Raw genomic sequence first — 12,178 nt, 5'->3', positions numbered from 1 at the left:
TTTATTCATGAGAGACAGAGAGAGAGAGGCAGAGGGAGAAGCAGGGTCCCAAGGAGCAGGGAGCCCAATGTGGGACTTGATCCCAGGACGCTGGGATCATGACCTGAGCCGAAGGCAGATGCTTAACCATCTGAGCCACCCAGGCGCCCCACCCCATTTTTTTTTTTTAAGATTTTATTTGTTTATTCATGAGAGACAGAGAGAGAGAGGCCGAGGGAGAAGCAGGCTCCCAAGGAGCAGGGAGCCCGATGTGGGACTTGATCCCAGGACGCTGGGATCATGACCTGAGCCGAAGGCAGACGCTTAACCATCTGAGCCACCCATGCGCCTGAAAAAGACATTCTTAAAGTACCATTAGAGCACTTATTTCCTAAGTCATGAACTCATTAGTTATTCCAAGTAGTAGTGCTCCATAAATATATATTTTAAAGATTTTATTTATTTATTTGACAGAGAGAGAGAGATAGCGAGAGCAGGAACACAAGCAGGGGGAGTGGGAGAGGGAGAAGCAGGCTTCCCGCAGAGCAGGGAGCCCAATGTAGGGCTCGATCCCTGGACCCTGGGACCCTGACCTGAGCCGAAGGCAGATGCTTAACGACTGAGCCACCCAGGTGTCCCTATATTTTTAAATTTATGTCGAGGATTGTTAAAAAAAAAAAGTCTAAAAATAGTATCTACACAGTGGTCATATTTATGGGAAAATGCTAAGTCAAGATAAAACCATATATATATATTTATATGCATAAATAAATGTGTGACACATTAACATGTCAACATATTAATTTTTTGGTTTCTCTATATTTCTTTTTTTCTTGGTTTGAACCCTAAGGGCACTCTTAGTCCATGGGGAAGCAGAAGCAGAAATTTAAAGAAAGTGCTGACCTAAGTCTAAGATGGAAAGATTTTGCTTCAGGCTCCAAAATGTCAAGAGACAATTTTTCTGTTCATAAGACTAGTGAAAACAGGTCCAGAGAGAAAGGAACAGGTAGACTAGGGTCCTCACTGGAGAAGAGGAAGCTTCTTCTTTTTTTTTTTTTAAAGATTTTATTTATTTATTTGACAGAGAGATAGTGAAAGCAGGAACACAAGCAGGGGGAGTGGGAGAGAGAGAAGCAGTCCTCCTGCCGAGCAGGGAGCCCAATGTGGGACTCAATCCCAGGACCCTGGGATCATGACCTGAGCTGAAGGCAGGCACTTAACGACTGAGCCACCCAGGCACCCCAGAGGAAGCTTCTTGATAGGACCAGGGAGTAAGGTGGAGGGGCCTTGGGCTGCTCTTTTGTTAGTGTAGACAACAGATCCCTGCCACCCATCCCCTGGGACATTTGTAAGCCCCCCAGCACAGGGTTGGAGAATTGGATACCATGACCAGAACACAAGTGTCCAGAGTCAGTTAGGAATTTCCTAAATATTTGAGGCAATGGAAAAATGCTTGGGAAAGACCTATAGAAAGTATATGAAAGGGATAATCTTTATGTCTGGGGCCATTTGTAGAATTGGAGGAGGTGGGAGCCAAGGAGATATTTTGCATACTCTCTGGTTTAAAGGTTTTACAACAAGAAAGTATTCATTTAATGTTTTGTGTAATTCAAATAATTTTAAGTCATTGATTTGATTTTAAAAAAGAAATTGTAATAAAGTACTTTAAAATTTTTCTTGACAGCTGATGATTTTTAAAAAGAGGAAGTTTAAAAAGTGTTACTGGCTGAACGTCTGTATCTCCCCCCAAATTCATATGTTGAAATCCTAACCCCCGGTGTGATGGCATAAGGAGGTGGAGCCTTGAGGGGTATTGAGGTCATGAGAGTGGGGGCCTTAATGAGTGGTATTGGTGCCCCTATAAAAAAGAGAGCCCACAGAGCTCTCTCATGCGGGTCACCACTGAGGGCATAGCAGGAGGACAGCGCTGTATGAACCAGGACACAGGCTCTACCCTGACACTGCATCTCCCAGCTCCTTGATCTTGGACTATGAGAAATAAATTTCTGTTGCTTATACACCACCAGTCTGCGGTACTTTGTTATAGCAGCTCGAACAGAATAAAATAGGAAGCAAATGAAAATTTTAACTGAGACCGTAAATTTTCAGTATTCGCAAGAGATTTACAAGTTGTGTTATTCATGTCTAATTTCATGTCAGAATACAGTATTTTCATTTTACATGGTAATATCTCTAATCATTTATTATAACAATGTATTAGATGTGATTTAGGTTGATTTGAGAGGGATGGAAAGAGAACCAAAACAGGAAAAGAAAGGGGAAATGCGAAGGGACTAAAAAGGATATGTATAGGTAGTGGCTGCCATTTATTGGCATTTATTGATCACTCTCTGTATGCCAGCTCTTAATTTTAGTGTTTTACATAAATTATATAATTAAGTCTTCAAAACAACTTTAAGAGATGGGTGTTATTATTACTCCATTTTACAAATGAGGCAATTGAGGGACAAAAACACTAAGCAACTTGTCCAAGGCCACAGAGCTGGAGGGGGTGAAGCAGAGAAGTGAACCTTGAAAGTCTAGCTCTAGATGTGAACTGCCAGCCAACATATCAGATTTCCTCCTTCAGTGTATGTAATAAAAATTAGCATAGAGGACATTAAGACTGGGGATGGAAAGACAGAAGTGAGTGGAATGTATACAAGAAATGGTATGATAGGGAATCGATTCTGGATCAGCCTGTTTCTTTAATTACCACTAGGTGGCAGTGGTGGCTCAGGACGCCTTAATTATTTTTGGGCACAAGAGGGTTAAAATCATAGGCCTTAGGGTGATGCGGAAAGAGAAACTATAAAACCTCATTCAATGGTATGAGATGTTCATAGATCAGATGTGACCCCTAAAGGGGTCTTTTTGACTCCAGCTTAAGACAAGCATGGAATATTATCTATTAATATTCTCATTAATTCCTTCTATCAACCTCAAAATTTGTCACTACAATTAATATCAGTGTCTTGATGAAGATATAATCCTGGGGTTGGGGGAAAGATGGTGGAGGAGAAGGGGACCCTATTTCAGCTGGTCCCCGGAATTGAGCTGGATATCTACCAGACCACTCTGAGCACTCACGAAACCAGCCTGAGATGTAAGAAGATCTGGATCTCTATAAACAGAATATGGCAGGCGGTTGGTTTTGAGGTACGAAGCGGAGAGCCATGATCCTGCGGGCAGATATCAGAGGATAAACGGCAGCGGGAGGGTGCCTGGACGTGGGGATCCTACACCGCCGGTGAGTGACAGCCTCGCGCGCTGCGGACCGGCACAGACTCGCAGACCGGTAGTGTCGGGGAAAGGACTTTAGGGCAGCCCCCTGGGGTGGAAACCCAGAGCGGCGGGGTCGTGCGCACGCAAACTGCAGCGGCCCCCGGACGGAAACGTGGAGCGGCGGAGTTGCGCGCACATGAACTACAGCCCCGGGGACAGAAACCCAGAGTGCCGGGGTCGTGCCAGTGAACTGCAGCCCCCGGAGTGGAAACCCGGAGCGACGGAGTTGCGTGCAGGCGAACTGCAGCCCCGGGGACAGAAACCCAGAGCGGCGGAGTCGCGTGCTCGTGAACTGGGAGCTGCTGGTGGTTTTAGAAGCACAAAGGGCAGAGACATGCCCCAACCTGGAGGCAGGACTGGGAGCGCTATGGAGAGGCGCACAACCCAGGATGCTGTAGTTTATAGCAGCACAGACAGAAACGGAGACAGTGTGGCCTGGAGGGCTCACTGAAGAACAGACTGCGGTCTCTCTGCTCTGAGGCAGAGGGTTGGAAACGGTCTTTTCTGCTCTGACTCGTGGAAGAGACGTGGAAAGTCACCAGGGAAAGGCGCCAGAGAACAAAAGCCCCAAAGACTGAGTCCCACTGAGCCCATCCCCCACCACAGGGGTGCACGGCGACTCCGCCCAAACAGGGTTGCCTGAGTAACAGCGCGGCAGGCTCCTCCCACAGAAGACAGGCTGGGAAAAGAAGAGGCCAGCAGCCCTAAGGTCCCAAGAAAACAGGTTCATCTTGCTTGGGTTCTGGTCAATAATTTGGACTCTCTAGATTCCCTCAAACACCCATCAACAGAATGACTAGGAGGAGGAGCCCCCCAGAATAGAAGACTGAGATTATGACTTATGCTGCAGATTTACAAATGGATGCACATATAACCAAGATGTCGGAGATGGAATTCAGGCTAGCAATTGTGAAGACAATGGCTAGAATGGATAAATCAATTAATGGCAACATAGAGTCTCTAAGGGCAGAAATAAAAGGTGAATTGGCAGAATTTAAAAATGCTATCAAAGAGACCCAATCCAATCTAGATAATCTAACAGCTAGGGTAACTGAGACAGAAGAGAGAATAAGCAATCTGGAAGACAGTATAATAGGTAAAAAGGGAAAAGAGGAGGCCAGGGAAAAACAACTCAGAATCCATGAAAATAGAATCAGAGAAATAAGTGACACCATGAGGCATTCCAATGTCAGAATAATTGGAATCCCGGAGGGAGTGGAGAGAGAGAGAGGGCTAGAAGATGTATTTGAGCAAATTGTAGCTGAGAACTTCCCTAATCTGGGGAATGAAACAAACATTCAAGTCCTAGAGGCAGAGAGGACCCCTCCTAAGATCAAGGAAAACAGGCAACACCCTGGCATGTAATAGTAAAACTTGCAAATCTTAGAACCAAGGAACAATCTTAAGGGCAGTTAGGGGGAAGAGATTCCTTATGTACAGAGGGAGGAACATCAGAATAACGTCAGACCTATCCACAGAGACCTGGCAAGCCAGAAAGGCCTGGCAAGACATATTCAGAGTACTAAATGAGAAGAACATGCAGCCAAGAATATTTTATCTGGCAAGGCTTTCATTTAGAATGGATGGAGAGATGCAGAGCTTCCACGACTGGCAGCAGTTGAAAGAATATGTGACCACTAAGCTGGCTCTGCAAGAAATATTAAGGGGGGTTCTATAAAAGGAGAAAGACCCCAAGAGTGATCTACAACAGAAATTTACAGGGACAATCTATAAAAACAACGTCTTCACAGGCAACATGATGACAATTAATTCATATCTTTCAATAATCACTCTCAACATGAATGGCCTAAATGCTCCCATAAAACAGCACAGGGTTGTAGATTGGATAAAAAGACAGGACCTATCCATATGCTGTCTACAAGAGACTCATTTTGAACCTAAAGATACATCCAGATGGAAAGTGAAGGGATGGAGATCCATCTTCCATGCCAGCGGACCTCAAAAGAAAGCTGGGGTAGCAATTCTTATATCAGACAAATTAGATTTTATTTTATTTTATTTTTTATTTTTTTTTAAAGATTTTATTTATTTATTCATGAGAGACAGAGAGAGAGAGAGAGGCAGAGGGAGAAGCAGGCTCCCCAGGAGGAGGGAGCCCGACGCGGGACTCGATCCCAGGACCCTGGGATCATGACCTGAGCCGAAGGCAGACACTCAACGACTGAGCCACCCAGGCGCCCCAGACAAATTAGATTTTAAACTAAAGTCTGTAATAAGAGACACAGAAGGACACTATATCATTCTTAAAGGGTCTATCCAACAAGAAGATCTAACAACTGTAAATATCTATGCCCCCAACATGGGAGCAGCCATATACATAAGCCAATTGTTAACCAAAATAAAGAGTCATATTGATAACAATACCTTAATTGTAGGAGACCTCAATACTCCACTCTCAGCAATGGACAGATCATCTAAGCAGAAAATCAACAAGTAAACAAGAGCTTTGAATGATCCATTGGACCAGATGGACCTCATAGATATTTACAGGACATTCCACCCTAAAACAACAGAATACTCATTCTTCTCGAGCACACATGGAACTTTCTCCAGAATAGACCACATACTGGGTCACAAATCAGGTCTCAACCGATACCAAAAGATTGAGAATATTCCCTGCATATTCTCAGACCACAATGCTCTAAAACTGGAACTCAATCACAAGAAAAAATTTGGCAGAAATTCAAACACTTGGAAGCTAAAGACCACTCTGCTCAAGAATGTTTGGGTCAACCAAGAAATCAAAGAAGAATTTAAACAATTCATGGAAATCAATGAGAACGAAAACACATCTGTCCAAAACCTATGGGATACTGCAAAGGCGGTCCTAAGGGGGAAATACATAGCCATCCAAGCCTCACTCAAAAAAATAGAAAAATCCCGAATTCACCAACTAACTCTATACCTTAAAGAACTAGAGAAAAAGCAACAAACAACACCTAAGCCACGCATTAGAAGAGAAATAATTAAAATTAGAGCAGAAATCAATGAATTAGAAACCAGAAACACAGTAGATCAGATCAACGAAACTAGAAGTTGCTTCTGTGAAAGAATTAATAAGATTGATAAACCACTGGCCAGACTTATCCAAAAGAAGAGAGAAAGGACCCAAATTAATAAAATTATGAATGAAAGGGGAGAGATCACGACTAACACCAAGGAAATAGAAACAATTATTAGAAATTATTATCAACAACTATATGCCAATAAACTGAGCAATCTGGATGAAATGGAGGCCTTCCTGGAAACCTATAACCTGCCAAGACTGAAACAGGAAGAAATTGACAACCTGAATAGGCCAATAACCAGTAACGAGACTGAAGCAGTGATCAAAAACCTCCCAAAAAACAAGAGTCCAGGACCTGATGGATTCCCTGGGGAATTCTACCAAACATTCAAAGAAGAAATAATACCTATTCTACTGAAGCTGTTTCAAAAAATAGAAACAGAAGGAAAACTTCCAAACTCATTCTATGAGGCCAGCATTACCTTAATCCCCAAACCAGGCAAAGACCCCATCAAAAAGGAGAATTTCAGACTGATATCCCTGATGAATATGGATTCCAAAATCCTCCACAAAATCCTAGCTAATAGGATCCAACAGTACATTAAAAGGATCATCCACCACGACCAAGTGGGATTTATCTCTGGGATACAAGCGTGGTTCAACATTCACAAATCAATCAGTGTGATAGAACACATTAATAAGAGGAGGGAGAAGAACCATATGGTCCTCTCAATTGATGCAGAAAAAGCATTTGACAAAATACAACATCCTTTCCTGATTAAAATTCTCCAGAGTATAGGGATAGAGGGAACATTCCTCAAGCTCATAAAATCCATCTATGAAAAACCCACAGTGAATATCATCCTCACTGGGGAAAAGCTGAGAGCCTTTCCCTTAAGATCAGGAACACGTCAAGGGTGCCCACTCTCACCACTGTTGTTCAACATAGTACTAGAAGTCCTAGCAACAGCAATCAGACAACAAAAAGAAATAAAAGGTATTCAAATTGGCAAAGAAGAAGTCAAACTCTCTCTTTTCGCAGACGACATGATACTTTATGTGGAAAACCCAAAAGACTCCACCCCCAAATTACTAGAACTCACCCAGCAATTCAGTAATGTGGCAGGATACAAAATCAATGCACAGAAATCAGTTGCTTTCTTATACACTAACAACGCAACTGTAGAAAGAGAAATTAGAGAAATGATTCCATTTACAATAGCACCAAAAACCATAAGATACCTCGGAATAAACCTAACCAAAGAGGTAAAGGATCTATACTCTAGGAACTACAAAACACTCATGAAAGAAATTGAAGAAGACACAAAAATATGGAAAAATATTCCATGCTCATGGATCGGAAGAATAAACATTGTTAAAATGTCTATGCTACCCAGAGCAATCTATACCTTCAGTGCCATCCCGATCGAAATTCCAATGACATTTTTCAAAATGCTGGAACAAACAATCCTAAAATTTGTATGGAGTCAGAAAAGACCCCGAATCGCCGAGGAGATGTTGAAAAAGAAAAACAAAGCTGGGGCATCATGTTGCCCGACTTCAAGCTATTACAAAGCTGTGATCACCAAGACAGCATGGTACTGGCACAAAAACAGACATACAGATCAATGGAACAGAATAGAGAACCCAGATATGGACCCTCAACTCTATGGTTAAATAATCTTTGACAAAGCAGGAAAAAACATTCAATGGAAAAAAGACAGTCTGTTCAATAAATGGTGCTGGGAAAATTGAACAGCCACATGCAGAAGAATGAAACTCAACCATTCTCTAACACCATTCACAAAGATAAACTCAAAGTGGATGAAAGACCTCAATGTGAGATAGGAATCCATCAAAATCCTAGAGGAGAACATAGGCAGTAACCTCTTTGACATCACCCACAGCAACTTTTTTCAAGATACATCTCCAAAAGCTAGTAAAACAAAAGCAAAAATGAACTTTTGGGACTTCATCAAGATAAAAAGCTTCTGCACAGCAAAGGAAACAGTCAACAAAACAAAGAGGCAACCCACAGAATGGGAGAAGATATTTGCAAATGACACTACAGATAAAGGGCTGGTATCCAAGATCTATAAAGAACTTCTCAAACTCAACACCCAAAAAACAAATAATCAAGTCAAAAAGTGGGCAGAAGATATGAAAGGACACTCCTCTGAAGAAGATGTACAAATGGCTAACAGACACATGAAAAAATGTTCATCATCATTAGCCATCAGGGAAATCCAAATCAAAACCACACTGAGATACCACCTTACACCAGTTAGAATGGCAAAAATGGACAGGGAAAGAAACAAGAAATGTTGGAGCGGTTGTGAAGAAAGGGGAACCCTCTTACACTGTTGGTGGGAATGCAAGTTGGTACAGCCACTTTGGAAAACAGTGTGGAGGTTCCTCAAAAAGTTAAAAATAGAGCTACCCTATGACCCAGCAATTGCACTACTGGGTATTTACCCCAAAGACACAGATGTAGTGAAAAGAAGGGCCATATGCACCCCAGTGTTCATAGCAGCAATGTCTGCAATAGCCAAACTGTGGAAAGAGCCGAGATGCCCTTCAACAGATGAATGGATAAAGAAGATGTGGTCCATATATACAATGGAATATTACTCAGCCATCAGAAAAGATGAATACCCAACTTTTACATCAACATGGATGGGACTGGACGAGATTATGCTAAGTGAAATAAGTCAAGCAGAGAAAGTCAATTATCATATGGTTTCACTTTTTTGTGGAACATAAGGAATAACATGGAGGACATTAGGAGAACGAAGGGAAAAATGGGGGGGGGGGATTGGAGGGAGAGATGAACCATGAGAGACTATGGACCTGAGAAACAAACAGGGTTTTAGAGGGGAAGGGGGAGGGGGGATTGGTTAGCCCAGTGATGGGTATTGAGGAGGGCACGTACTGCATGGAGCACTGGGTGTTATACGAAAACAATGGATCGTGGATCACTACATCAAAAACTAATGATGTATTGTATGGTGACTAACATAACATAATAAAATTTTAAAAAAAGGTATAATCCTGTGCCAAGTGTCATGTATTTATCAGTTATAAAAAGACTTCATCCTTTTTCTCCAGGGTCATTATCCCAAAGATGACAGTGTCACTCAAGATTAAAGTAAATTGGTAATTATTAGAAATACATGTAGCATTGGGCTATAATCAAGTGATATTTAGCTAGGAAATCTAGGATTACTGAGCCTAACCACTCCAGCCCTATAAAGTTCCTGAGAAGGAGATAGTCGCAAGAGGCAAACAGATGATAAACTAGTTCCCACCCCTTTGTTGGGGTTGACTACCTACTAACTGCCCCATTTGGAACTTGCTGGAAGATGACATTCACAGATGATCTGAGCTCAAGCACTAAGTGGAGCTTCTGCCTTCTTTTAGGGCCCTCTTCTTACTGCCAACTGGTTTGCATGATGCAAGAAATGAGTTTATTTATAAGTCTAAATTCTTCCTGGCCTATCTGAGCAACTGAGAGCTCAGGCTGGCTGGTCTGCATTAAGGGGCTTGGTCCTGGGTCACTTTCTTCTGGAAGCAGAAGAGCAGAAAACATAGGGACAAAGTCCAAGAGAGAAAGCAACACCAACCATGGGAACTCTAGGTACCCAGCCATCAAAGATTAGCAGACATGGCCTAACCACTGTTCTGGAAGCCGGTCCCATCAAGATAACTGCTCCACACTGTGCGAGGCGGTCAGTGGCAGTTGGGGAGAGAATTGAGAATAATCTCCACCATACAGACAGGGATAACAGGTTGTTCACCTTTTCTAGGGCTGTGCTACTCAATGAGAGCCATCAGCCATCAGCAGCTAGTGAGCTAGTAACACTTGGAAATGTTACTGAGAAACTGGTGAGCCTCAGAAACTGAATATTTGATTTGATTTGACTTTAATTAACTTCAGTTTAAAAGCTGTAACAGTGTAAAATATTTTTATGTTAAACACAGCTTTATTGTATTGGTAGGACTCATTTGTTTTTAACCATGGTATTGCATTAGATAGATACTGTTGCATTGTAATGGGTGTGTTGAATAGCACATCCTTCTTGGTCTTACAAATACATACACCACCAGCTGAATCAATGTCAAAGCATAGATTCAGTTGGGGTGATTTTTGTAATGTGTTTATGTAAATTTTTATTTAGGCAGTGTGAGTTACAGTGATACCTATGTAAATTGTAATTGTTAATTAAATTGAAATATTTTAATAAAGGAGTACTGGGTGTTATATGCAAACAATGAATCATGGAACACTACATCAAAAACTAATGATGTAATGTATGGTGATTAACATAACATAAAAAATAATATACTTATTTTTAGCATTAATATAAGTGTGGACAAATTTTCAAATTTAAAATAAAGGCATACATCTGATGCAGTCAGTTGAAAAGGAAGAAGCTGGTATTTTGATGGGAACAGTAAAGAAAAAAAAGAAACTGGAAGAATATATGTGAAAATGTATTGATAAAAGGCAATTACACTTTGTTGGGCAAATCAAAAAAGCTGCTTGCTTGCTGTGTAGAAACTTTTTTAAAGATAGTAAAGTGGACAATGTTCAGAGACATTTTTAGCAAATGCATAGTAAATTTGATAATTGTCTAACTGATTTTAATTTTTTTTAAAAAAATAGGATCTGAGCTTATAACCTTGACAAGCTGTAAAATGGCTTGGATACTTGCACAAAAAAAGAATCATTTTTAGATACATGGTAAAAGAAGTCATTATTTCAATTATGGCAATTTTGTTAGATAATTACAATAAAAAGATAAAAAAACATTTTATAAAAAGTTAAAGATCTTCAATGAAACCGTCGAACAATTGCCAGTAAAACACAAAGTCTTTCTAAAAATATTAAAGATCAATTCATTGAAAGTTTGAGAAATTGAAATATTTTCTTTAGGGTTTAAGATGAGTCATGAAGTATGAGATATTGCTCAATTAATACCTTAGTTACATTTTGTCTCAAAAGGCCTTCAAGTTCACAAAAAAAACTGTTAGCAACTCATAACTTAGAAAATTAAGTTGTGTTGTAGATATTTTGGACGCTTGCTTCAGTTAAGAACAAATATGTCTCAAAAAATCACTTTCTGGGGGCGCCTGGGTGGCTCAGTCGGTTAAGTGGCTGCCTTCGGCTCAGGTCATGATCCCAAAGTCCTGGTATCGACCCCTGCATCCAGCTCCCTGCTCAGCGGAAGCCTGCTTCTCCTTCTCCCACTCCCCCTACTTGTGTTCCCTCTCTTGCTGTGTCTCTCTCTGTCAAATAAATAAAAAATATTAAAAAAAAATCACTTTCTATTGTAATAGACTCTAGTTACATTAAGTCAAAAATTCAAATACACTGGAATTTTTAAAAGCAAGAGACTCGTGTTTTCCTTATTGCTTCATTACATGAGGCTTAAAAGTGTCATGAATGCGATTATTAAAATTATTCAAATTTAAACATAAAAGCCATGGATATACATATATTCATAGATCATGAACTATTGCTAATTTAGGGAACTATTGAAAGAAAAGACAACAGTCATTAAATCGTGTGTTCTTTGCTAGTGCTCATTAGATGAGTCATGGGAGAATTTTATAAAGATGTATTGTTACCTCCATATCAAGATTTTTTGAAACAAAAGCAATAGTGATGAAAAATGGCCGTGGGATTTATGTTTTCTCATTTCTATCACATTGTATTAAAAAAAAAAAAAAGCAAAATTTGAAGCTCTAAGAAAAGGAAGTATTTGCAACCTAGCTAGACAGGTACAAGAATTTATGTCAAAATTGAAATTGTTCATATTCCAAATCAGCAATAATTATTTTACACATTTTTAATCTGAATCAACATACAAGAGAGTTTTAATT

Source organism: Neomonachus schauinslandi, chromosome 6, assembly GCF_002201575.2.
Source record: "Neomonachus schauinslandi chromosome 6, ASM220157v2, whole genome shotgun sequence".
NCBI classification, from domain to species: Eukaryota; Metazoa; Chordata; class Mammalia; order Carnivora; family Phocidae; genus Neomonachus; species Neomonachus schauinslandi.
This window is presented reverse-complemented; position numbering follows the sequence as displayed.